General features: G+C 47.3%; 1 protein-coding gene across 10 annotated transcripts in view; it reads left to right on the top strand.

The window, feature by feature from the left end:
* Positions 1–27,550, top strand: part of Camta (Calmodulin-binding transcription activator) — a 469,187-nt gene that overhangs the window by 166,713 nt on the left and 274,924 nt on the right. Inside the window, exon 1 of one of the 10 annotated variants that reach the window (XM_089574644.1) lies at positions 12,481–12,509. The exons of the other annotated variants lie outside the window; for them this stretch is intronic. The gene's annotated coding sequence lies outside the window, so the exon portion shown is untranslated. Of the gene's footprint in view, positions 1–12,480; positions 12,510–27,550 lie in introns of those variants that run through there. 10 annotated transcript variants of the gene reach the window in all.

Below are 27,550 nucleotides of genomic sequence, written 5' to 3'. Positions count from 1 at the left end.
GCGCTCTGGGCTTTCGAGCAGGCGCGCTTCTCGCTACAAAATGTTCACATCGGCCTTGGCCGGTAATTTGCGCTGTCTGCTCTGTGCTGTTTTGGAGTTCTGGGATGCCCGTTCGAGAGCTTAGTTAGGGACCTCGTCTTTCAGCAGAAGTTAAGCCTGTTGTAATGTTTTTTTTTTTTTTGTAAGCATGCCTTTCTTTGCAGTAATACGGAAAATAAAATGCAAGTTCACTTTAGAGACTTTGGAACACGTTGAAAAGAAAAACGAGACGGGCAGGAGGAAAAAAGAAGGGGGAGGGGGGGGGGAATTGTGTAAAAATGTTTTTAAATAAAACACCGCTATAAATTATTCTATAGAGAATTCCACTTTTCATTTATATTGCTGGGCGTTCCTTTCGACTGTTAAAACGTAGAATGCACGCCGTACACATTACATGTGGCATGACGGTGACGGCGCGAGAGAAAGCCGTAAATCTGGTGATGTCTTCGACGCTTACTATTTTCACGGCCAATGTGTACTAGTTTAAAACAAAGGTTTGGCTGCTCAGAATGGTCATGTGCGTCGGCCGCCGCCCTTTAGTTCAGTTTTGCACAAAATAGTTTTGTGAACAGGAGGAGGAATATCCGACAATTAGGAACACGTTGTCCCGATCATTCGGGGCGAAGATGGTAGTATCGTGCAAACATGCTCTGATAACTCGTCCCCTGGAACGAAAATGAAAGAAGGCAAGGTCGTGAGTCATTGGCGCAAACTGTGATGCACTTTTTTAAGAAAAAAAAAAAGTCTATGTACGGTTCTTACGGCGTTATATAGGGTATTTGATCTCAGATAATATCAGCCAATAGTTTAGAGAAACGGTAACTTCTATAGGTCGCAGGAATAAAATTAAAACGTTATTAGCGATCGCGTTTCGGGAACACGCTAACTTTTCAAATCTTTAGAAACTAGTTGATAATACAGAATCTACGCGAAATCTTGCGGTTGAAACTGAGGATGGTGAAAAAAAAAAGAAACTGAAATTTCTCAATTTTTGAAAAGTAGTCGTTGGTCCTAACTCTCTTTTCTTCGTTTGCCACATTCAAACGCAAGCGTGCCAGACTAGAGAGGATACGGAGAAGGTTGTTTAAAATAAGCAAAGGCTTACTCTGGGTTGCATACCTGAACCTCCTCGAAAGGTTTTTGATTTAGGGAGGAAAAGAAATGAAACCACTCACGAGGCGCGGTCTTAGTAGCGCATGCGTGGGTGAGTACAGGCTACTTATGTTTGCGGACAGCGGTGTGTCGCAATCGTCCACACGCCTCCACAATGCCGGCCCCCTTGCACTGGCCGCGATTCGCGCCCTCTCGCCGTGAACGTCTCATATTGCGCACTTTCTCCAGAACGAGAAGAACACTTCCGCAATAAGGCTGCCGCGACGGAAGTTGCATCATCAGCGCCTTCTCTTAACGCTGTATAAAATTCTTATCGAACATGTTTTCAGCATCCGCGTTAGTTCATAAGCTCAGTTTGATCGAACTGAATCTTTCGAAGTAAAGAAAGGAATCTTCATGACGGAGACAACCGCTTGCACCAGTTTTTTCTTTGCCCCCCCCCCCCCCCCCCCCCCCCCCGGCTCACCTTAATAGGCACACTGGATGCTTTTAGCTGTGGAGAATGTTATAGGAAGCTAAGTCAACAGAAATATATATCCGGGGCATTTGTTTGTATGGAAAGCTTGTAGTATCGTCATTTATTGCGGCACCGCCCGGGGGTCGGTACATCTGCGCACGCATGCTTTGAAGTGATTTGAATGTTCGCCTGGTAGCAATTTACGACCACCTCATCAAGTGCAGAGTTGATGGTTGGAGAGCTGTTTGTATGGATTTTCTAATAGTTGTTTTGCTAAACCGAATCGAATACGAATAGTGCAGCCAGAAACCAAATAGAATGCGAATGGAATATTGATGGAGCCGATTCAAAAACGGATCGAACGTTTTCGAAATATTCGCTGAAGTAGTGAATATTGTACAAAACAATTAATCGTGCGAGACAGCTAAATTCTAGCGGCGATGCTTCGGCACGGTGCTATAACTTATTGAATTTTGCTTGCAGCGGTCAAAAGACGCCGCTCTGATCTCCACTAGAGAGTACGCAACAGGGAGTCAGTATTTACTTTTTGACCCTCATGTCGTACGTATAAAAAAAGTACTTTTTTGCTACTGCTGACGGCAGGCAATAAACTAGCGCCACATATTAGTAGCTTAGCGGGACGAGAGCTATGTATGAACTCTGGCCTCCGAGATAAGGCGTCAAGGCAGGGTTAGCCAAGCCTCCCGCGTCGTCCAATCTTGGAGGCAATGCACGAGCATCAAGAACACCGCCGCACGAATGAACCGCGTCGCGGCGCTGAACCCTTTATGTCGCTCACACCACTCGCAAGAAAATGCGACGTCGGCGTGGGCCCTATTTCTGAAATAGTCCGCGAAGGAAACTACGGCACGCCGAATCCAAAGTTCAAAGGAATTATTTAAAAATATACAAAAAAAACTGAGAACATATTAGGTTTCGAATGATTTTATTTCTCGACGAATTGAATGACTCGCTATTCAAAAATTTCGAATATTCGCCCACCCCTATGTTGATGCTAGTACTGTCTTCTTAGAAGCGAGGCGTACTCTAGTACTTCTCGTGATTAACTTCCTTGCGATTTTGCATCTAAAGCTAATTTACCGTCTGAGAGAATTTGTATAAGGCACGTAGTCCCCCGCTATGTTCATGCTTTTTATTAACGTTATTATCACGCTACTGAGCAGTTGCCTGTAGCGATCACGTGTCCCGTTTTCACGCTGGAAGTCGGCAGGAAGGGCAGATATGTGCCAATTCAGGCTAGTCTTTTGTATATATATGGGATGAGATCGGTAGAACCTGCGTGAGTAGAGCGAAAGAAAGAGAGCGAAAAAAAAAAAGAAAACACAAAATACGATATGCAGTGCTAGCTCGGGTTCTTCCACATATTCCTGAACCTTTTACGGCTCCTGCATTCTTTCAGCTCATCTTTATTTTATATCACGCAGCCCTACGTCCTGTTGAAGGTCAAAGGGAATGTTATATTAAGCTCCATGTTATCGCCGGATGAATTCTTTGTTTTTCTAAGCCCTTGCACCTTACTTTTGATATAAAATTCCTGTCTTATCACAGCTGGGAAGGAGGAGTCCGAGTAGCACTGGATAGCACTCCGAGGGCAAGCCATATCACCTCACTCCTAACTAGGAGTACTTTGACAGCTGCTACTTCGTTTCTCCCAGCAACCCTTTGTTCTTCTTTGCACCTTCTTCTTCCGTTGGCGTTAGGTTCGGACGCGTTCCATTATACGCACTTTGGTCCGACCGGGAGCGCGCGCCTGCAGTTGTCGTTGGGAGTCTCCAGGCGCCCGTCGTCTTGAAATATGGCTCACGGGACGGTGTGCACTCGTGGCCTTCCTTTCCCTCTCTCCCTCTATTTCTCTCGGGAGGCGCTGGATGCGCCTCTTGGCAGCAGCACTCTTTTTGTCTTCACCAATTCTTCCCCTTCATTTTTTCTCCTTTTCATTCTATCCAGCTAGCCTTCCTTACTTCCCCATTGTTTCCCCAACGGGGTCGCAGCCGCTTTCTCTCTCCTCGGCGGCGCTGCTGCAGCCACCATTCTTTCTCTTTTCGCTCTATTATTATTCCTTTCGTGCCGCCGCAGTCTTTCCTCGCGTCGGAGCTGCACTCGTTTCTCCTTCCATTCGTGTCGTGCCCAGCGCGTATGGGAGTCGGTCGCCTACTCCTTCTCTCTCTCTCTCTCTTTCGGCCTTCTCGTTTGTCAATTTTTCTTTGTCTCTAGTTCCCTTAGGCCCTACTCTCTCTGTCCTATACTTTCATTTGGGCGGGAGGGGAGGGTGTGTGTTCGAAATTGTCGCTCACGGCGATGCTCTCTCCTGCTGCCGCGCCGCGCGTTCACTTCCCCAGGCGAGTAGCTTTCGCCTGAGTGTTATTTCTTTTTTCGATTCCGCGTTTCCGTCCCTGTGTTCACGTATACTTATTCCGTGAACGGTCTGTTTCGGTTTCTTCTTATTTCGTTCTATTTACTACAGGGAATTGCAGGGACAGAACGATGGAAGAAAAGCTATAGTTCGCTCCCACCCCTCCCCCGCTCCCTGTGCTGCCTCGGGGTCGGTAACAGCGTCGGGTCTTCGGTCCCGGTCTGCCTCGATTTTCCCGTACTCTGTTCCATTCCGCCACACCCCGCCTCCACCTTCTCTTTCCCTACCGCCCCCATTCTTCCTCGTTGTTTTTGTACGGCTACTGCTAGCCCAGTGCTTTCTTGAACTCCCGGAGATGGCGGGCGGGGACCGTTCTTTCCGATGCCCCCATTATGACACCCTCGTGTGGACCCTGCCGGGGATAGGATGGCACGGAGGGGTAGAAAGGGGTTTTGAGGGTTGAGAAGCAGCTCTTTTTATTTTTTTCTCATTCTGTGAGCTTGCGTGTTTTCTTGCTTTTCGTTTCGGTCGACTGGACCGTAGGTCAAGTGAGTAACGTGAGTTGTGTCGAAACGCGGCGCTATAGGGGAGACGCGAACGCACTCTTCGGGATGGAGAAGAGAAGAAAGGAGGGGGGAAGAGGCCTTTCTGGTCGCTTTCTCTTTAATTTAGAACCGTCCTTCTTACTGCCGCTGGCTTTCTTTCTTCTGAGAAATGGCGCTTTCCGTCTTAAGAGCCTTTATTTCTTTGTCGAACTTCGCGATTCCTTTCATTTTGTTTCATGTTCTTTTTGTTAGTTCTTTTTTTTTCAGCATAAGCACGTTGTCTAGGCGGTTAGTTGGTTAAGTGCATGCATTAAGTATAGGAAATTCCAAATGTTTATGCTCATGTCTGGCGTTCCTGGCAAGGTGTAGGCAAACCTTTCGGCCTTGCCGCCGAAAGAAGTGTAAAGGCACTATCACCAAGTGGCACTTGACGCCGACTTTTGTATGGAGCCAGAGTTCGTAATTAATTTCCTCCTTAACCGTCGCATGTCAAGCGTTTTAAGGGGCCCAGCTGTAGAATTAAGCAGTGAGGGATGGGCCTTATATTTTAGGACTTACGATAGCGGCGTGAAGGGCAGGCATTGCTCAGCGTCGGTTAAGTGTAGTTGTCACCCGTCACAATAAAGAGCTTCTCGACTAGCTGGTCCGCATGAGTCGCCAGAATAATGCTTTGGAGGGCGGAGCTTGATATATGTTTCTGTGTGTTTTAAACGGTTTTGATAACGTTGTAGTATCCCAAAATGATACTGTGTGAGCGTCACATTCCCCATGATCGGAAAGAGCGCACCATGCAAGTGGTCGTAGTTACCGGAAGGTGGTTACTGGTGAAAGAGGAGGTGTTCACTGTCATCACCTGTGATGTTACTGTTACGCGCCATGGTAACGCCCCACGCTGAGTGGCCCGGACTCAGTTACGTTAAGAGTCACAACGTCGTTCCTCTCCATTGCCACTCCTCCTTCTTCTGTGAGGACCTCTCAGAACACACGCATAGACGGTCTTTCACAATCGGGCATTGACCCGGCGACAAGGACACATCTCCTGCCACTCCTCAGGTCACCAGGATTCCTTTGTGACTATCAAGGACTGGCAGAGAGGTGCTACTTGAATAGCTGGTATGTCTGAAAGATGAAAAGCGGGCTCTATAACTGTACATACACGCATATTGCGCTCAAATTCTTTGCATCTGTGTATCGCTAAATGAAAATACTTCAACAGCTGTCGCTTAAACTCGCGTTGCTCAGTGGTGGCGATCCTGCGAGTTTTTTCCGCTGCTCTTAGTTCCCCTTTCCTTAACATCCGCCCAGCGCAAAATTTTGCCTCAGTTGTTTCGACTAAATTTGCCTACTACAAAATGCGCCCCCCCCCCCCCCCCCCTCCTCTTATCCACTGACCGCCTCTTTCGCCGTATCACTCATTCTCAGCGCGGTCAAACAGCACACAGGCACAACGGACTCGCGTTGTGTTTTGTTCGGCCACTAGCTACGCTGCCTAATTCCATCCTCGAAGCGGCGTGTAGTCGCCTGACGCATTCTGTTTACGCACCTATCTCTCTTGTCTGTCGTTCCCGCGGCTTCACACGTATATATATATATATATATATATATATATATAGCGAAGTATACACTTCATTAAAGGAAACATATTTATTCGACTCGACGTTTCGATCGGAAGACCGATCTTATATATATAATGTTTGTTTCCTCGCGTTTCCTGCGCTCTTCTCGCCCTCAATGTCGTCGGCGCTTGTTATCTTTAGCCGCCTCCGGGAAAGTTGTCCCCTTTCGGCCAGCGCGCGAAGTAGTTGAGGAGGAGGAGGAGGAGGAGGAGGAGGAGGAGGAGGAGGAGGAGGAGGAGGAGGAGGAGGAGGAGGAGGAGAAAAGGGCGCCGTGACGTGCGGGGGAGTCGTCAGAAAGGAAAACAACACGTGCCACGGCCATATTAGCGCTGTCAGGATACGGCTGCCGGCGCCGCGCTGGGGCTTTACTCCGGCGCTATACGGCCGCACTTCCACCGCCTCCTCTCCCTGGCGGCTTCTGGTCGGCTCGTTATTGCCTCCTGCCGCCGCTGTGTGTCTCTATTTGCGGCGCGACATAAAGCCGGGCATTCAGGGCCGACGCTTGGCTTTGCACGTCATGTTGATGTTAGCTCTTTCTCTCTCTCGCGGCAGTCTGCGGTGTTTTTTCTGTTTTTTTTATATACTCAGGTATGTGTAGAGGTAGTTATGGTACGTTTGGTTAGTTTGGGAGCTTCACTTGTTTTACCGTGTCTATCGCGAAGTTTGCCACGCCGAATTATAATCGGAGTGACGTGTACTCGGATGCTGTCGGGCACCTAATCTCATTGGAGCCTGACGCGCTTAATAAAATTAGCGCAAGACAGCGGGCATGCGTGTCCTTTTTCTCGGTAATCTAAAGGGTGAGGCTTAAATCTGTAGATGAAGATAGTTTAATCTTTCTGAAACAGTGAGCTGTAAGTGGCGCTCCTGTGCGTCTATTTAATACATTCTTCGTCTAAACATTAATGAGTGGGCTTGTGCCATGTATGTACGCTCGCATTTCATGGAGTTAAATACGACGCCGAGTGAGCAAAGCGAGAAGGGAAAATGGCAACGTATCGTCCCTGGAACGCTGAAGCTCTGTCTTAGGTAGTAGAAAGATGCTTAAAGCGTGTTCGCATGAGGTGAGTGGTAGAATGGTCATATTTTTAACATTAGCATGCTTCCCTTCTTCCGCGCTGTCGAGGTCGTACAAGTTTCAAAAACGTATACCGGTCATGTTTTACAGTAGAGGCCTCAATATTAAATTTTGTTCCTTCTCCCTGTTTGAGTCCGGAATCCATTTCGCTCGTTTGGAACCATCCTTCGAATTCCTTTCCCTGTGCTTCCCAGGCGCTATTTTTTGGCGCGAAAGCCCCACTTCTCGAGGACAAACGCTGAAGGCCATGTTACAGCGCAGATATGAACTTGAAGCGGCCTCAATAAAAAAAAAACAACAAGAAAATGGTGGCGTAGGTAGGAATCGAACCAGGGCCTCCGGCATGCGAGACGGGGGGCGCTTCGACTCTACCACGACTGTTTTTTTTTTAAATCTTTTTCCAACATGGTAGTGTGTGGCGACAGAAAGCGAGATGATCGAACGAGATTAGAAGTTTGCGGGGATACGATGGCCGCAGCTGACACAGGACAGGGTTAAGTGGAGAAACATGGGAGAGGCTTTTGCCTTGCAGTGGTCGTAGTAAAACTGGTGATGATGATGATGATTTACTACATGTGGCCATGTATGTACAGAACAGCGATATATACAGATTATTAACAAAACACTCAGCTGGCAACTGCACTGCACTAGCTAGAGAGAAAACAAGGCATCTATAAGGGCGGCAAAGATTCTTAGGAGTGAATGAACACGCGTCAGGGTGAATGCACAGATTTCCAAGAAACGGATCTTCGACATATGCACTGAGGCATGCATAAATAGTTTATTTATGAGCATGTAAATTACGCATGTCCCAATTAAGCGAGTAGTGAAGTGCGTTTCCGGCGGATTTCCTTCGTGCCTGGCGTGCAGTCCTAGAGCCATCATGCGGCACCCACTGATACCCCAACAAGCAACGTATGACGATGGTCCAGCAGATGCATGCCTCTAGCGAATGAACATATGTCTTAGAAACGTATCTTCCAGTTATGTACTGAGGCGTTCGTGATGAAAATCGTGATAAGGAATAAGGTTTAATCCACCGAAACCGTGTCCAACCATACATAACCTTTTCTAACCAAGCATAACCTACCTTTCGCTCCAACAATTATTGGCTGAATTGAACCAGAACCGATTTTTTTTTATTTCGGACGTGTGTTTTTTCCTCGCCTCGCAGCGTCGCCCGTTCAATCAGCTCGTACCGAGCACCCATTCTGTCTTTTCCTGGAAGACACGTCTTCCGCGAATGCCTGCCTCTTGCGCAGTACTCGCCTTTTCAGCTGCTTCCGCAGCGAGTGATACAATGCCTGCCTGGAGGGAAACAACGAATGCACGGCGGTTGCTTCCGAAGCTGGCGTGGCTTGCGTTCGTTGGCAGTCACGTTGCCGGTTGCCTGCCCACGACCTGTTCGCTGCCTTTTCTAGTACTCGTCCTGTTTGGCACATATCGTTCGTTCAGGGTGCCACGTTCGATGAACTTATGTGAGCTCTGCTCACGAAGATTGAGCGAGACTACTCTACCCGGCTTATGCAATTCGCCTGCTTTTGCATATTCTGGCTGGGATTTTGATGCACCATTCGCGCGTGTCTTCATGCAGAAAGATACTTCCGCTATTGATAATACTCTTGCTTTCTTTTGGCGTTCTCTTTGAAGTGAAATGAACGGGTTCAGAGACCCCTTTTTCGTTTTAGAGCGCAGCTGTTACGCGACCGTTCGGAGATTCCGCGTCGTAGTCGTCGGCATTGGCGTTGTCGGCGTAACACGCCACCTGACAACCGTGACCACCTACCTGCGGTGGCAGGTGGCATGTGAAAAGCTGCATTCAAATTTCGCATAACCTACTACCATAATCGTCTGTCAGTTTTTTTAGGGCAGTTTTTAAGATTTGTGGTGATTCGCATTAACAGTGCTGCGCTGTGCAGTTAAACAGGTGCGATCTGGCTGTTGGCGTGTTCCAGTGTGTTGGGGCCTTAGCTAGTCGCGCGGTCCTACGAAACGTGGGCTTTCATTAATTCAGCGCATGCCCAGACACAACGCCACAGACAAACCCTGGTTTTAATGTGTTTAATTTAATTCGAGTGATGCTCTTAATTATGTATAGGCGACAGGAAATGTGCGCGAAATTATATACGCATGGGATTTGCGCACGCTGCAAATCAGAGAACGCTGCCACATGTTCTCTTGGAAGTTTGTGTTTGTCGCATAAAGAGAGTGACGTAGGTGAAGCCAGCTTTCACGAACGCCTTTTGGCCTCTTGGCAAGCTGGCTTTGTCGCATAAAGAGTGTAGTATAGGCGGAGCCAGCTTTCACGACCGTGAAGGTGGTTGGACCAGCGCACCTTTTTTTTTTTTTTTTAACTCGACAGTCTACGCCTGCCAAATGGTTCTGTACTCATACGATTTTTTTAAAAATTGCGCATAGTACATAAATGGCTTATGATCTTCACTCTTCGCTCTTCTCAACGACCGTGGTAGCTCTCAGCTAAGTCCTCGAGCTTCTGAACGCGAGGTCTCCGGATTACTTTGTGGCTGTGGTGTTAGCATTTCAATAAAGCCCAAATGCTAAAATCCGCATATACTGAGGTTTCTGTATATTGACATTTTTGTCAGGGGCAAAAATATTATATATGACACTCGTGGTTGCACGGCCGCCTATTCTCTGTATGCCTTTCGGCGTTTACTCCAAGCTGCAGCATCACGCATCTTAACGAGCGAAATGACATACCCCTGGATGAAAACGGTCCCCACCTCCTCTGTCTGGAGGCTAACCGAAGCGCTGGTGTCATAGAGCAAGTTTGCTCCGGACTGTACCTTACGGAAACCCATGTGGTCAGAAGTGGGGTACGGTATCGGTGACTGCGGGTCCGCCTCCTTGCCCATGTGTATAGTTTACGGGCACTAATGCAGTAATCCAGATATCGCTGCCCTTCTTCACGACGCCTGAAACTTGAATACGGTTTAAAAATTCCAGCATTTCTTCCTGTTCCTAAGTTACCGTCATTTTCTTCTTTCTCCTTTTTTTGACCATGATGGTTAGACTGCTTCTTTCCTTTATTTGCCAAGTTTCATTCCCATTAAATTACGTGCAAGGTGTCGACGCTGTGCATTGGAAACGTCGCGCCTAAAATGAGCGCAAATGTGTTCTCAAAATTTTCTGTAATATTATATGACCTCGTACATTTTGTTCGCAGGTATTATATCTGTCAAGTCTTTCGGATTGACGTAATATGATTACAGTGTCAGTTGACTGTGATTGATGCCAGCAAGCGTAAAAAAAATAAATAAAACATGCACTTCGAAGCTGAGCAAAGAATTGAAAGCTTTCTGTCGAAGTCTTGAGCCGTTGAGTGGCGGCGCGAGTGGCTCGTTTCAGTTCTTACTCTTCTTTCGTTCTTTTTTTGATCCAGTGACATTATTTCTAATGGAAAAAATAAAGTTTGGAAGGGGGTTAAGGTCTTCAAGACGTCGCTCTTTCTTCTTCCCGTCGCCGAGCAGGGTGTCCGAAGGGCTGGCTTTAACGAGGCGGCGACGAGGAAAGAAGGAGGTGATTCAGTGCTATTCCCGCGACTACGCCCCCCCCCCCCCCCTCCCCCCACCCCTTTTTTTTTTATCTCGCTAACCCGGCCGGTTGTCACATCGCAATCTTGACTGCTGAGTTGACGCTGTCGGGGGATTAGGTCGGCGACGAGTCCTCCTAATTCGGACACTCAGTGTGTCTGAGTACCTGGAGTGCGCGCACGTATGCCGGGTGGGCGGACAGGAGGAGAACGTTTGCTTTGAAAGTTAAATGAGTGCCGAGGAAGGAATCGTGCGGCGGTGCGCCGACAGACAGGAAAATGGAAAGTAAAAAAAGAAAAGAAAGGGAAGTACCTTTTTTTTTTTGTTTTCAGTGAGTACCTGCTCAAAAGTTGGGGAAAAAATAAATAAAATCTAAGATTGTCGAAAAAGGTTGTTGAGGTGAGCGGACGTGGCTTAACGAAATTGCCGCAGTCGCCTTAGTTTCTAAAGTGTCTTGCTTCTTCGATCAAAGATAGCCGTTTGAGTTATCACGTTTTGTTTTTGAAATTGTTTAATTTGAGTTCTTTTTTTTTAAAACCTCTCCTCCGTTCAGTGTCTTCTCTCTCGTTTTATTTTCCTGGGTAGGGCTTGACGTCCTTCGATTGGTTTGTGTTCTTTGCGATCTCTCCTCTCTCGGCTGGGTTTGTATTTGGTCGCTTTTTTTTTTCGTCTCGTCTTCTCCCGATGAAAGTCGTTACCTGACGTAGTGGAAAGCGCTGAAGCGGCTCGAGGGCCTACGAAATTAAAGGCAGGAAGGGTCATCTATCTTTCTAACGCGGTTTCAGAGCACATCACGCAGACCGCGGTTTTTATACGCCTTTTATGAGCTTCTTTGTATCTTCTTTTTTGCGACAACTTTCACATTGTCTTTCTCCTAACCTTCGTGTCTGATTTCGAATCGCAGGGCTTCGCATTTTCTCCTCTTCACGAATATCCGCCTGGTTTATGTCTTTGCCCGTTTGTGTGCAATTGGCAAGATAAATGCGCATAAGCGCTGCTCGACGCGTAGGCTTGAAATTTACTTTTATTTGCGCCTATGAATCTGTGTCCTTCTTTTACGCAATTTGGAAGATAAATGTACATAAACGCCGCGCGATGCACAGGCTTGAAATTTTCTTATATTTGCGCCTATGGTGTGGTTGGCGTGCCCTGCTGAGCGTACGGCAAGAGCTTAGTATTGGTGCCATTTTTGTGCATTTTGTCTCGATATTCTGAATTTCCTCTCGCGGCGCATGTTCCATAATAGTGCATTTGTGATTGGAAATAACTAAAGGTACAGTCTTTGTCAAAAGTAACTAGGTTCCATGGTTTGCTTCTCATTCGTATAACAGAGCTTTCACGGCTTCTCTAAAGTTCAAAAAGTTATTTGAAGGTGAGAACAGGGCTTCTTCTTACCACACAGAGATTTAGAGCTTGATGGCTGGCATAATAGCTTTACTATACGACTGAGAGGTAAACCGCGTAGCCTGGTTACTTTTGACAAAGACTGTACCTATGAACATTATCCTGGAGCAAGTGCGAAATACCTTTGGTTGTGCTGCCAGTTGTGGTATGTGCAAACTCGCGTCGTCGAATATTTTGCTCCTTGCTAATTTTTCTTTTTTGTGTTGTCTTTGCAGGTTTGTACAAAACTTGGGAGAGCTTACTACGTCACTTTCAAGTCTTTCGAAACCAAGAAGGTGCAGCTTCGGGCGTGGCACGCTGTTGTTCGTGGATCCTCGGAATTACTTAGTGTAAGCTTTACGTCTTGCTTGCTGATTTCCTTTATGTGCTTAGTCCCTCAATCTTCCGAGTGAATCTTTACCGAATGAATCTTTCCGAGGGAATCGTCTTTACGCCCGCTTTTAATTTGGTTGATAAGCCTAGATGCATACAAAAAGAAAAGCAAACTAAATGCAGGCCGAAGTCTGGTGCTTAACATACTTTGCGTAAGTGCATGAACGTGGAAAAAAAAATGCGCGTACATTTTTCACATTAACCTCAGCGTGATCGCGCACAGCCGATCATAAGCAGGCTAGATGTGAGCTCGTGATCTAGTTCTGGGTTTCTGCTGGTTAGCCCGGGAACTCAATTTGAGATTTCGATACCCTTACTTCGCACTTGTTCACGCTTGTCTGGGTCCACCCAAAATCTTCCGCACTCCTTTTCTAATGAATTTTGCCCAAATGCGATGCTTTGCTTCACGAGTGTCGATTGTGAATAAGCAGTCCTATGCGTAGCAGGCTCGCTCTTGGTCGCTTGTTCTTCAACTCCCTTGCGAGATTCGCCTTCGCCGAGGACTACGAATTTTTTCCCCTCGCTGTTCCATATTTCGCTGTTATCGCCATCTCCGACGAGCGCGTCGCGCGGGACGCTACCGCGGCCGGCTCTTCTCGCGCACAGCGCGCGCGTAGCTTTAAATCATGCAACGCCACTTCCGAACGTTCCACTGCTCAGGCGTGTGCCGATCGAAGTGGCTCCTGCTACATTATGCATGACGCTTGATGCACCTGAGCTATAAAAACCACGATGACTGTGTTCTCCTCTAGCGCTCCGGTCTCTCTCGGCATATACGCGTGCAGCCTCCCCCCTTTTTCGGATCGATGTCGGCCTCCGGACCCACGATGGCGAGCCGGGGTCCTTGTGCCGTAAAGGGACCGGCTGAGTTGCGCCCTTATTCACTGGCTCACTAATTCAGGCGCTGCTTACTGATTCATCGAGTCAACGACTCGCTCCTCGCCCGCCGCTCGCTAAGATCACGAAGGCAGCTTGTCCGCGAATTAGTCGACGACACGGCTTTCCATCGGCCGCTGCAGATTTCACTCGCTCTCCCACGAGGAAGAGGACGCGCACATGCACGTGGGAGATGTTAAAACACATGAGTTCGGCTCACAGACTTTTCAGCATGAAAAAAAATAAAAAGAAAAAAAACAGCGCTCGAGCTTTTATCTTCACAGAGCATGAGCGCAGGAGCCGGCCTTGATCCCGCCTCTGAGATACGTACTCTTTTAAAGGGTAGTGGTTGGTTTATATATCCTGCACCTACCTCTGAGGTACTCTGACATTGTCTTCATTTTTTAGCAACTTACCCCTTACGCTGTCGCTAATCTCGAATTGTGTCAGACGTGCATAGTCGCTCATCGACGCTCATTCGGCCTAACTTTGTTTTTCTGCGAGATTGTGCTTTTGCAGAGCGCAGGCTGGTGGAGGATTCCCAACCAGACCGCCTGGCCGATGCAAAACTAGGGCCCGCTTGCATAAAGCACGCTTGCAGGCTCCCGGGTCCCCGCACGGCCCCACTGCAATCAATAGCTTATGTTCTCTCAGTTCACAACTCTGGCAGCCCGGTCGGTAGCGATGGTCTGCACGACCGGGTACTCGGAATGCAGCAGGGTCTCCCAGCCATCTCAGGTCTTGAGGTGCTGTTAGCCTCGCGGGGGAGGATCCGCCGGGCAGTGAGAACGGAGACGGAGATCAAAAGCGAGAGGTTCAGAACAGATAGTGCAGGCTGAAGTGAGGAACAGTGGGCGATAGCAAGAAAGAGTGAGGGTAGTGGGGTTGAACCCGCTTGCACGAAGCAAATTGTGCAGTCCTTTTCTCAGTATAGTCTTATTCGCAGTCTAAGCTGTCCGTTGGTTTTGAGAAACGGGAAGATGCAGTAACAGGCTCACTTTGTTGGTGGAGGCCTCAAGCGCGTCTTGAGGGAAAAAAAAGATATTAGTGGTGTGGCTACTCTTTAGCAAGCGTTCATGTTTATTTTTTCACTCACCGCGCAGTTCAGATGTCCTGCGACAAAGAGAGCAGGTTATCATGCCTTTCCTTGCTTGAAAACTGCCGGACAGTCTAGACTACTAACAAGACTAGACTAGGAGCTAGACTGCATAGTTTTCTTCGCACGAGCGGGCCAATGTCGTTTCTGCTGTGCTCGCGCGTACGGCTCGTGTCATGTCACTTCGACGTTGTGTTCAGCAGTCAGCGTTGATGGCCGCGCCACTGCAGCGTCAATAACGTGCTCTGCTACAACGTACTACCGAATAAAGTTTAATGTGTGTGCATTGCATGAACAGTTGCATCAAAGGCGGACTCGAACAGCAGTCAAGTATTTTTGACTAAAAACAGCTGTTTCTGTATTGTTCCAATCCATTGCCTAACCTTTCAAGAACATCTTCTCAAAGTTCCACTTCGATCTGTTGTGAAAGGCAGAAATTGGAGTTTTTAAAGCGCCGGTGGGTCTCTGGCCTTTTAGAAAAGCTGCTCTGGGACGCAATTCGCGAAGCGCAATTACGGTGCTCGCAGAAACATTTCGTGCTTCAAAATGGATGCGAGATTTTCTGCAGAGAATATAAAATAAAGCTCACTCAAACGTATGAACTCTATAAATTTTTTGAGCTTTTGCGATTGAAGTTAAGGAAACGCTTGATTTATTACATGCCAGGTTCGTACGTAATGAGGAATATGCTAAATGGGACACCGGTCAGGAATAGTTGTTGAAAAATTTTGGAAAATTTCACAAACAACCAGGACGTGATCCGTCAGTAGGTATGATTTGTTTTCTGTTACGTCTCTAAGTAAAGTCCATGCTGTGATGGAAACCGTTAAATATTAATCGGAAGAAACTGAAAGCAAATCGCTTATATCGAAAGCAACCTCTTGGGGCCAACCTATATTCCAGACGTGCTGAGAACTCCGAGAAATGTTTGAGTAAACTTCTGTAAAAGTGTAAGTTTCCCCAAAACATGTTTTCCGAAAACCTGAAATTTCCCGAACTATTCAGTACCTCGGTTTAAATGTGTTACTTTTATGTTTTTTCCGTCAGTACATAGAAGTCCCTCGTTTTCAATATTTTTCTTCTTCTTCTTCTTCTTTTCCACATGTCTAGTTAAATTTCTTCTTCTTTGTTGGCTCTTCTTCTTCTTAGTGGTTTAAACAGGTGAAATAATTTCACGTGTAATGACCCCCCCCCCTCCCCCCCCCCCCCCCCCCCCAAATGGTGATACCCTCAAGGCGATACTGGTATGCTGTTAAAGTCTGAAAGGTTAGGAAGTAAATTTTTCAAACACATCTGTGCTTGAAACGAAATTTCACTGCTTCAAGCTTTGAAGCCGTCTGTCTCGGTTCATGGTTTTTCAGTGAAACGGCCATGTGGGAATACTATCATTCGTTTAAATAGTCGCGAACATATTAATATAAATCACTGTTTTATGTAATTTTGGCTGTCTTTCATATTACACGATAAACATAATCTCTTCTACGTAACATATTGCGTTTTGCAGTGACAAATTTGCCATAATTCGTGCTGTAAAAGTTTTTTGGCTTTCATATGTACATAAAATTAAAAATCTTTAAAATTTTAGACTGATATTTTCCATAGGCACGTATACTCACTTTCGCCTTCCAGTTTTTGTAATTTGCTTTAAAACTGCTCTACAATAACAATACTGAACAGAAGTGCGTGTAGCAGTTATGTACCTCAACTCGACATATTTCATTCAAATCGGAAAAGTGCTTCCATGTTCACAATTCATATTCTGCACCTGACACCTCCAGCGCTGAAACATTCTGCGAGCACACGTGCATAACCTTAGGAGGTTTATGTTAGTTTCGCTCCAATATCTTCAGCGGTGGTTTCACGTAAATGGCCTATTTCGTTTCCATCTGCATCAACCATGCATCGAAATATCCACCTCATTTTTTATTGAAGTGCTTCCTGCGCGTGTAACTCCTCGAAACAGCTTTCTTGACGCCTACTATACTCGCAACTCATTCTTATTATTCGCTGGTTTCTCATTTTTAACCCACATTTGTAACGTTCGGCGCGTGTTTCCTTGCCTTGCCCAGCACATTCCCGCGGGCGCCATGTCTTGCAAGTTTCATGTCATCCCTGAACCCCGAGCCCCTTTGGAAGGCGATAGCGTAGAGATGCCATCAAGCCAAGTAAAGTTGAGGCGATAGAGTCAGTCTACTTTTCAGTTCTCTTGCGGCGCTTGACGAGTGCATCTAGGCCTAACTTCCTGCTCTGTGTCGCGAAACTCGCTCAGCGGCCCCGGAAGCGCGTGCAATCATGGAAGGCGCTGAGCAGATGCCCATCAACCCGCTGCTTGACTCTTTTTGGCTGGTCGAGATTGTGTACGCTGGTTCCACTCCGGAAATTGAACCACTTCCATTGCAAGCGCGCTTACGTAGATACTTGGACCGGGATCTTCCGATAAACGCGTTTTCTTTCTGTTCGCGCGCTCTTGGCTTGTACGACCTCTCTGGCTAAAAGGCGAGGTATCTGCAAGCGTAACACTAACCTTGACCGCGTCGGTGTTGCTATCCGTTTTTTTTTCTTCATGCGATGGAAATGATGATTGCGCTGGTAAAGTACTGACGCTTTTTCGGCGTCTGGACTGAACGGCGAACGCACACAAGCACCTTGTTTCCTTCCGTTCCTGCGCTTGTCGTACCATCCTCGCCTTCCCTCGTCAACCTCTTTTCTACAGACGCCCATCGCCTTCTTCGTTTCCTTGTATAGTCCCCCACCAGATGCCCCCAATCGACGACGAGAACAGATTGACCATAGGTTTCGCGGGGGCAATAGCGGGATTCACGCGATTGCGCCATCTGGCGCTAAGTGCGGCGACCTCGCTCCGCTCTGCGGCCCTGCCATTTCCTCCAGGTCATCCAGAAAGGGCACCGAGAGCAGGATAAAGCAAGAAAAGAATGGCCCTTTGTAATTGCGGCGAGGCACGAAATTCTCTCCGCTTCGAGGAGGAGGACTTGGATTAGTACGACAATCGAAGTTTCCGCTGCACTGCCCGCATTATGTTGGGTGGAGGAGCGGTAGTTAATGTTTTGGCAAATCTGTTTTCGTTTTTGTCGTTGAACCCTCCTGGCTTTTTCTGTGCACAGGTCAGCAACCGTGCTAATGCTTAGTTCGCCAGAGACATCGTTCGCCGTAAGGTTGGCGTCCTTTTTGGACCAGTCGAGCTCGTGATATCACTGTTTTAGCGAGCTCCATTGTGAAGTACAGTACTGAGATACTGGAGTGTTTTAGAGCTTTTCGTGTTTACTTTCCGGATACTTTAGTGGAGAATTATCTAGCCGTCGAAAGCAAAACTTCGTTCTTTTTTGGCAGCTGGCATGTCCATTGGCGGCGCTGGGTTAAAGGGAGTTCTCAGTAAAAAGTGGTCATCGGGCTCTTTTTGGCTCGACGTTCTTCCGGCAGCTGGAGACATATTTATCGGCTAGAAAATGGTTTAAAAAATTATGCCCGCCACTACATTCAAACTCCTGATGTCCTTACCGAAAAGAACTGGTTGCCATCGGTTTGAAGTGTATTAACGGTTTAGCGTGGCCTTTGGGATTGGCGTCCCAAAAATCTGTGTCGACCCAAGCTATTTACTTCCGAAATCGGCCTGTGGCGGCGACACCTGTTCTTGTTTTCTTTATATTTTTAGTTTATAAAATATTCGTTTTCAGTTATAGTGATGCGTTTGTGATTAGAACGTGGCATTCTGACTTCTGTTTTTGCTCAGTGTTCCTTTACGTTGGCTTTTTCTGCGTACCATTGTATTGCGAGTTATAGAATAGGAAAGAGATTGATTGGTCGCTTTTTTGCTTTTTTTGTTTGGTTTTTCGCTGTAGCTTATTATGTTAAAGTCGCCTCGTTTCGTATAACGTCGGTCTGTTGACGTACACACAGCCTACTATGGCTGCAACCACAGCGTGTGTTACGTACTGCACTGTTGCCATTATTTATCAGCGCTGTACACAGGAGCGTTTGCTTAGTTCTCACAGCCTATTCCCCCTCATTATTTTCTTAACACTTCGGTGTGACCCTCTACGGTAATAAATCAGGCTGTGAGAGATGCGACTGTTCAAGAAAAAAAAATGAAGGTTCGTGGGAGCAAACTGATAAGAATTTAGTTTTTATTTCTTCGTCAGTTCTTCAGTTCACAAAAGTGTTGCACTTTTTTGTTGCGCTTTGTAGCATCTTCCGCCTCAAAAGATACTGTGGCCCACGCGTTCACCTCCGCACTCATAAGTGGCGTCGTATATACGCTTCTCTCATGATCGACTCGCAGTAACATACTACTTCTTTCCTTCTCTCTTTCTCTTCGTGCGAGCGCTGCACTAAAAGCTGCACGTCTAGTGTGCCGGTCTCCATTTCTTGTTCTGGTGTGGCCCGGCTTTTGTTTTCCACGCTCCACCGAGCAAAACTTCTCCGATTTTTCTTCCGTTGTCCGGCAGCGCCCGTGTAGCCCGTGAGGCGTGCTTCTTCCATTGGCGTGATTGGTCCGTCCACGTTTCACAGTGGCCTGGCTTTTCTCGCCGGCCGTGTTTATCGGTTCTGATCGCCGGCTTCCTAGTTACGCCCTCTCGTGTGCCTTTTGTGCGGTCTGCGGGCGATATCGGCGCTTCTGTTTTATTGGTTGCAATCTTGGCTTGAGGGATTCCATGCGCTTACGCCATTTGTGCGATTATTTTTTTTGTCGGAGTCATTGTTGTTGTTGTTAGCGTTGTATTGTGTTATGTGTCGCGACCAATGGGCCTTTATTTGTCCAGGGGCTAAAAATGGTCTTAGGCGTTGGAGCCTGCGCGTGCGTGTGCTTGGCGTGTTTGGGAGCGACGCGTCTCATTCATCTTCAGAACGCGAAATCTATAATCCGAAGCGAAGCTCTGTATTGTTTCATCTTCTAAGAGCCTTCTGTTTTTTTGTTTTTTTCCCTGGGAGAAGCATGTGCACTTCCTTTTTTCTTACGAAGGTGAGCTTTGCGAAAGGTGCCCGCATTAGCTCCTGTGCTTTCATTGTTTGTGTTCGTTCACCGATTATGGGTACCACAACCAAAGAAACGGAGTCAAAAATCACGTTGCTAAGCCGTACTGGTTGTTGTTGCCTCAGAAATGATCGTACATACCCACGGTGGGGGATTGGCCAGAGTTTGGTGCATATCCAAACAGGGTGCCGCTAAAAGACGACGACGAAGACACGAGAGATATACGCTAAAAACGCTGGACTGGTGATGTCGAACTGCGGACTGTTTATTCCCAGCTGTGTAAAGTTCGTGCTCAACTGAGGACAGTTGATGCCCAGCTGTGGACAGTTGATGCCCAAGTGTGAACACCAAGTGTGGACATTTGATGCCCTGCTGTGTAAAGTTGATGCCCAATCGTGTGAAGGTGTTGCCCAGCTATGCAAATTTGATGCCCAACCGTGTGAAGGTGATGCCCAGTTGTATAAACTTGATACCCAGTTGTGTAAAGTTGATTCCTAGCTGTGAAGTTGATGCCCAGCTGCGAACTGTTAATGTACAGCGGCGGGCAGTTGATAGCCAGCGTTTGTTGTGTCCCTCTCTTAAATTTTCGTTCGTGTTTTTTTTTGTGAAATAATGGTTTATTGGTCCCAAAAAAGTACACAGAAGATCATAAAAATACAAACGAGGGCCCCAAAGTCCAAGACTCTACATCAGTAATACAAGAGCTGATTACAGCATAGTTAGCGGAAATTCTGAAATAAAGAAAATATAAAATCAATACTTCACCACAAAGGCTGAGTAAAAATCACAATAACGCAGGTAATATACATAAATAGAGAATAACACATCAGCATTCCAACAAAAATACCTTCAGCTCATTTTTGAATGCAGGCAAGGAAATGGATGTTTTTAGAGTGGGTGGCAATGTATTCCAAAATTAAATTGCTTGAAAGGATGACGTCGATTTACCATAATTGGTATGGACTTCGGGGAGCAGAAAATTGTTTCTTGCTGCAAATTTGGTAGAGTTGTGATTGATCAGCAGGATGGGGTCTACAAACTGAAAATGTAGGGTGCCGTGTAGTAACCTGAAGAGCATGATTTCAAGGTGATACTAGAAAAGCTGGTGGACTGGTAAAATAATGTGCTTATGCAATAAAGAACGAGCATTAGTTGAGAAAGGGCTACGGGTAATAATGCGGATGGCCTGATTTTCGAAGTGTTGCAGAGATGATAAATGACAATGGTAGGTATTTCCCCATGCAATAATTCCATAAGTGATGTGACTGTGTATGAAGGCATAATACAAAGAGAGGAGTAGGTTGCATGGAAATTATGGACACGCCTTAATCAGCGCTCTGATGCCAAACATAGACCTTTTTTTTTTTTTTATGAGGACGGAAAATTTAAGAGCTGAATCAAGAATAACGCCGAGGAAGGTGGTGTTATCAGAAGCCGGAACATTACAAGAGAAAAGGTTTAACGTAGAAGAATAGGAAAAAATTTTCTGGCTACTTTTGAACACTATGAATTTAGTTTTAGCGGGATTAATAACCAACTGATTGTCAGTGCACCATTTGGCAACATTCGGCATTCAATTCAAGAGTCAGATCATCTATAGACGCATTAGATAATGACACGGTAGTGTCATCAGCATATAAGACACAGTGAGTTGGACTAATAGAATTAGGAAGGTCATTAATATAGAGCCCTGAGCCCTGAGGAAATAGAGCCCTGAGGAACACCTTGGTTAATGGTTTTAGCTTGGGAGAATCTTTCTCCAATATTGATTATTTGTTGACGATTTTACAAATAGCTTTTCAGCAGTCGCGACACGGGACCGGTAATACCATAACACTCGAATTTTTGAAGCAATATGGAGTGATTAATCATATCAAAAGCTTCTGTGAACTCTAGAAAGACAGAGCCAACAAACTTGCCGTTATCAATACCTTGCTTAATAAAATCGGTCAAAGAGATCAGAGCTAAGTTAGTCGAGCTGCCAGACCGAAAACCAAACTGATGGGGGGAAATTATGTTAAATTTATGTAGGTAATTGTTTAAACGTTCACTTATCAATTTCTCGATATTCTTACTGAGTGAAGATAAAATAGATATAGGTCGATAGTTAGAAATTAATCGTCTGTCTCCTTTCTTGAACACTGGGATTACCTTAGCTGTTTTGAGGCAAGCAGGAAAAGCACATGACTTTAGGATGAGATTAATGACATGACAGAGTGGTTCAGAAATCAGATTGGCTACGTGTTTAAGGTGCCGAGAGGATATTTTATCTAATCCAGGGCTAGTGTCCTTGAGGCCAGTAATAAGCAGTTCGATTTCACGGGGGGAAACAGGAAAAAGAAAAAAAAGATTGTTTATAGCGCTTTATGTTTTTCTCTGAACTAAGTGAACGACTATTATGAGGAGCAGAAAGGAAGTCACTAAAAGCATTTGCAACTAACCCAACTAACACAGACAATGCCCAGTGATGGGCGGTTGGTATTCAGCGGGGAGAATTTGGTGCCCAGCGCTTCACGGTGTCCATATATCGTGTTTTCCTTAGTCTCCCTTTGCGCTAGTCGTACGTCGCACAGTGTTGTTCCCGACAACTCAATAGCCCCGCTGTTTTCACTTAACGATTGCGCACCTCTGAGCTTTAAAATCTCGCTTAATTTCTGAACAAACTGCTATTCACCCCCCTGCTCCTCCCATCCTTCCTCTTCTCCTTTCTATCCATGACTGCGTATATTTATTTTGTCTGTTCTGCTTTCGCACACCCGCCCATCAGCTGAAAGCCTCGAGCCTCCGTGTCAGAGCGCGTAAAACTGCGCATCTCGTAAAAACTCCTTTGTCTTTGCGCGCGTCCCCTATAGTCGGCTCTAATTTTGAAGGCGGTTATAACCGCCTGGTCCCTATAGCGGCGGCTCTGTCTCGCACTGCAGCGAACAGAACGACGTCGATTCTCGTTTTGAACACCTCCATCCATGACAACGTAACGCACGTGCGGAGAATTTGTAACTGCAGTGTCGCGTCTTTGGTGCGGCCCGTGTAAGACGCTGCCGGGGCCGCTTTGAAATTATTATCGGCGGGCGCCGTCGTCTCTGTTCTCGAGCCGGTAATGAACTCGCCTTTGTCTCTCACGCTCTGCGAGGCGTGATGGAAGGGCTTCGCGTATTATACGCGAACGCACGCGCGCGCTCAAGATCGACGGCGTCGGGCGGCGCTTGGCCCAGTTTCGAGGCGTCGCCACGTTGTACGCGCCTGCGTGGAAACGAGCGTGGCATCGCGTCATGTTTTCTTTTTTTTTTTTACGGCCTCCTTCGCGCTCTCTATCTCCGGCGTGCTTCAACTCTGAAAGCGACGGTACGCCTCCATCGCCGCGGTCTATTCACGTGTTGGGGGAGCAAGGGGAGGGGGGGGGGGGGAGCTAGCTATATAGCGCGCGCGGGGCGCAGCACGCTAGCGCTTCCTTTTATGCGCCTTATCTGAAACTACTCTCCCTTTTGGGGATGGGACACGGGCGGACAAGGGAGAAGAAGGGAAGGCGGAATATAGGACGCGGCACGCCGGTGTGAGGCGTTGCGACGGGTTTGGTGTCTGCGCGCGCCGTAGGGGTTGACACAACGCCGGAATGCCAGGGCCAGGCGCCCGCGGTTCCCGCGCGTGAACCGTGCCACGCACCATTAAGCTCCGGTGAAAGGACTCGGTTATCGAGGCGGCTTGCACACCCCTCCGCCCCAAACCCTCGCTTTCCTCTCACTCTACAATGTGTATCTCCCTGGGCACCTATTTCTCTCTTGCCCTCTTTCTCTCGCTCCTGCGGTCGGGAGGGAAGTGCGGGCTTCGAGAGCACGCGGGATGCGGCGATGGGAGAGGGGGGCGTCTCCGGCGATGACTGCGTTCCACGGAAGAGGCGACGACGGGGTCACGCGACCAAGGGCGTTCGAGAGCTGGTCGGGATGTGCTGCTGACACGGAAGTTTGGGAAGCGCCTTTGAAAGGCGCTGCTGTGAATCCTCTTTGATCTGTGTGTAGCGTGCGTTTCTGTTTTATTTCAGGCACTCGACGCTCTTTCGGTTGCTTAAGATCGATTTTTGTCATTTTCGGGGAAATAGCCAGGGCCTCAAACTCCCTTTTTTGCTGGTACGATGCACAGGTGTCGGAGAAGTGTGTTTTTCTTTGTTTGATTACTTCGCGTAGTTTGCGGAGTCGCGCTGGAGATTTGAAAGACGAGATGAAATTTTCTTTCACTACTATAGAATCAACCATGTTTTTCCCAAAGCGAGTTGTGAGGTGTATTTTCATATTCTGTTGGTTCTTGCGTATGTTCAGGTGTTTCTGTGTTACTAACTTGCGCTAAAGACGTGAAGTTTATGTGGCTCGACAGATGTATCCATGTGAGCCAGCAGACGTGCAAACAGATGCCCACACTTGATCGCAACCATGAAGCGTACTCGGAAGATGCACATCACTTGCTATTCGCTTTTCAGCAGGCTGTTCTTGTGGCTTCTCGGTTCAGCGTGTTAATGGGAAATTGCCGTCTCCCGAACGCGCCAAAAGTAACACATAGGTTCAAAATCGCCTAACGTGTTCTGAATCCCAGCAAATATTTCCACAAGCTTGTCGTAATGAAAGCGACCAACGCGCGCCTGATATCTTAGAGGATGCGGGGGGGGGGGGGGGGGGGGGGGGGGGGGGGTAGGAGTCTACTCAATGAACAGAAAGGAGTAAAGAGGGCGCAAGCTGTCCTCCATCTCGCTCCCTTTTATAAAACGGAGTGAGCTGGCAGTGAGCACTCGCATATAGGCGTATTCCTGTTCAGAGCGCAGCGAAGAAAGCTAGTCCCGTGTAATCCCTACGCGAGGTTCTAAGGTTGAATGTAAATCTAACACCGCAGCGGATAAGGAAACGTAACGAAGTCAAGCCTGAAAAGGGAAGAATACGTGCTTTGCAAGTACTGTGAAGACGCTTTTGTGCAGTAAAAATATGCGCAGTCATTTTCTTTTCTGCACTAGACACAACATTCTTCAAAGGTCCTGTCGTTGTTTCACGCTCATCGAAAGGCGCTGACTAGTTTAGTTTGAAAAATTTTCAACTATGATTGTCTTGCCATGAGAGAATCACAGAAAGAGCCGCATTGCCGAGTGTAGAAACGTTGCATAAACGCACTGTGACAAGCGTTGGTAATGGAAGCGAACAACGAACGACAGGACTTGCTTTTTCGTTAATTTAAGGATACAAACGAACAATTCTTCATTACTGGTGGCCGCTCGTTAAGCTCCTTTTTTATTTATTTACTTTCTTCCTGGGCAGTTTTTTTTCGGCCACGCGTAAAATGTGATACTATATTGCCTGCGCGGTCGGATCAGGCGGCCGTCGCTACGCGGAGCGCGTTTCTTATCAGAGCACGTCCAGTTCAACAGTAATCGCGGAAGCGCCGGGGTTTCAATCAATGACCCGTGCTCCGGAGCTCTTTGCCATCGATCATGGTTTCCTGGCGCTGTTTTGGGAGCTGCGGCTGATATACGCCTCCCGTGGTTGCCTTTTCTAACCCGCCGTGACCGCAGATGTAGAGCACTGATTAGGCATGTACACGGAGCTGGGCCGCGCATTACCCGTTAAGTAATCACCTTTTTTTTTAGAGCGTAGTCTTTTTTTTACTTTTGTGTGCGTGATGCGCGTGTGTGGGAGAGGGGGTGGAAACGGGTTGGTGAGTTCGTACTTTTTCCCCTTAAAGCTAGTGTGACCTGCCTGCGGCATGGTCTTCGTAAGCGGCAGCGTGTAAATTTTTGATGTACCGCTTCGCATCCCCACATGAAGTTTATCATTCCGATCAGGTTGCGGTGATGTAAAGATGATGATGATGGTAGTGGATTTTTATGGCGCAAGGACATCTGTGGGCAAAGAGCGCCATGGCACAAGGTATTTTCCTTCTTCTCAAAGTGGGGTCCAAGACCCATTTCCCAAGCATTTCACCCTATGTAAGCCGAGCACCAGACCAGGGGGAACCTTGTACCTATTGTTTCACCGGTGGGTACCCGGCGGCACTGGGGATCGAACCCTGCACCTCCTGCATGCGAGTGGTGTAAAAAAACATGCAGCAACTGCTTCTGTGCTCGTTACAAGCGCGACGTGTCTGTCGACGCTTCTTAATGAATCCTCCTGTCCGCTAGGCGTCGCTTCGTATTCGCTCCGGGAGTAAGAGCTTGCGTATCTTCCTTGCATACAAGTGACAAATAAGTGACGTGAATAAGAGGGATTGAGTCCGCAGGTATTGGGTGTTTTTTTTTTCGGAAGTCTTCATTGTTTCGATAGCCTGTTGTTATTGTTGTTGGAATAAAAGCTATCACCTACGGTAAATGCGCAGCGTTCCTTGGGGGCATTGCTAGAAAAACACTATACAATCGAGCCCACTTTATAATGATCCTGACGATCGCCCGGATTTTCGGTCGTTATATCCGGTGTTCGTAGTAAGGGGACTGTCCGCATTACAGCCAAAAATATTGAGTCTGCAAAAATAGGGTTCATTTCTCCAAAAACTGCGTTATTCGCGTCTAACTTATTCAAAGAAGACCCTACCGCAGCGCTTTCCGTGCTCTCCAGGGCATTCATGTTCTCCTCGCAGAAACCCTCATTTCCAGCTATCAACTTCAGGCACGGGGTAAAACTTGTCATGGTTGAAGCGTCCAGAGCAGCTGGTGGCAGGTCGGCCGCATTAATCTCAGTGATAGGGGAGTGCTCGTACTTGGGGTACAACGGTTTCGTGAGAACATGTGGCGCTGAGATGTTGTAGTCCGCAGTAACGTTGTCACTTGAAGGAACATCTGGCCACCTATGCATCAGTGATGCGTTACCACGAATCTACATGCGTTTTGTCACGTGTGTTTTCGAGGGCTCCTTCTGTCTTTCCTGATCCCATGCAGCGAAGAAAGTAGCGTGGTGCTCGTGGCACAGAATGTATCAGATGCATTGTCCACTTCTGACGCTGACTACACGCGCTAACAGCTGGACAAAAAATAGAGCCGAGTGGGTGGACGAAGCATGGGCCATAGCTTGGCTTTCGACGCTGTTGCTGTCTCCCGCCCATCACGCTACTTCTTCCACTTGGGATCAATTTGGCAGGCTGGCTAACGCGCAGCGAATGATAGCGTTTGTAGACCATCGGCACGCGCTTAGGCGGTGGTTACTTGCTGTTTCAATGCCGCCTTTTTATGTTTTTTTTTTCGCTGAACATGGTATTTCCGGAACGGTGTCATCAAGGGCTGAGAGACGCTCTTCGATCTCCGCGCTTGCTGAAAGGTCGACCTATTCAGCTTCTTAAGGGAAGAGTTTACTGCTTCTCCTCGTTCGCTATAGCCGAACGGTGCTGTCAAAGTTGTTCGTTGTATCTGAGACGAAGTGTCATTGCCTTAATGCATATTTTGACGGTGTCACCGCATTCGTCCTTATTATGGGAACGTTCCATCTATCTGCGCTCGTTATAAATGGACCCTGCTCTATTGGTAACAAGAGGACTCGTCTTCGTTTGGGCAGCAGTATGGACATCCACTGTAATAATAACGTTTAGTATAGGTCAGGACGTAAAATGTGAGTTGTGGGACTCGTCATAGTTTGTGACGGAACAGCGCAAAACACCGGGACAAGAGTCCGGTGTTTTGCGCTGTTCCGTCACAAATGAATAACCAACATGCCCAAGCTGGTGTCCTGGTCGTCATAGTTCAGCCGTTCTTGTCAATGTAGGGTGCTCTAACTCATCTGGATATGCGTCGGAGGCTGGATCCATGAAACGGAAAATCATTGTTGGAACGACAGAGTACTTTTTTCCCAGTACCAAGTGGCTTGCACGCACGGCAAATGTTTCGGGGCTATACATGCGTGGGAGGGATGTGCGATACGGTGCGTTGTCCTCGTTAGCTGGGCTGCTGGTAAAAATTGTTTGAAAAATATGTTAAGACTATATCCCTTGAAGTGCTATTGGCATCTATTCGCTTGGAGACGGTTCTCAATGCCTGTCTTTGAGGGCACTCTTATAAAGGCTTATATTTTGCGAAGCCCGTT

This window comes from Amblyomma mixtum, chromosome 2 (genome assembly GCF_055824585.1).
Source record: "Amblyomma mixtum isolate Tamu chromosome 2, ASM5582458v1, whole genome shotgun sequence".
Classification (NCBI taxonomy): Eukaryota; Metazoa; Arthropoda; class Arachnida; order Ixodida; family Ixodidae; genus Amblyomma; species Amblyomma mixtum.
Note: the sequence above shows the minus strand (reverse complement) of the source record. Positions and strands in the feature narration are given on the sequence as shown.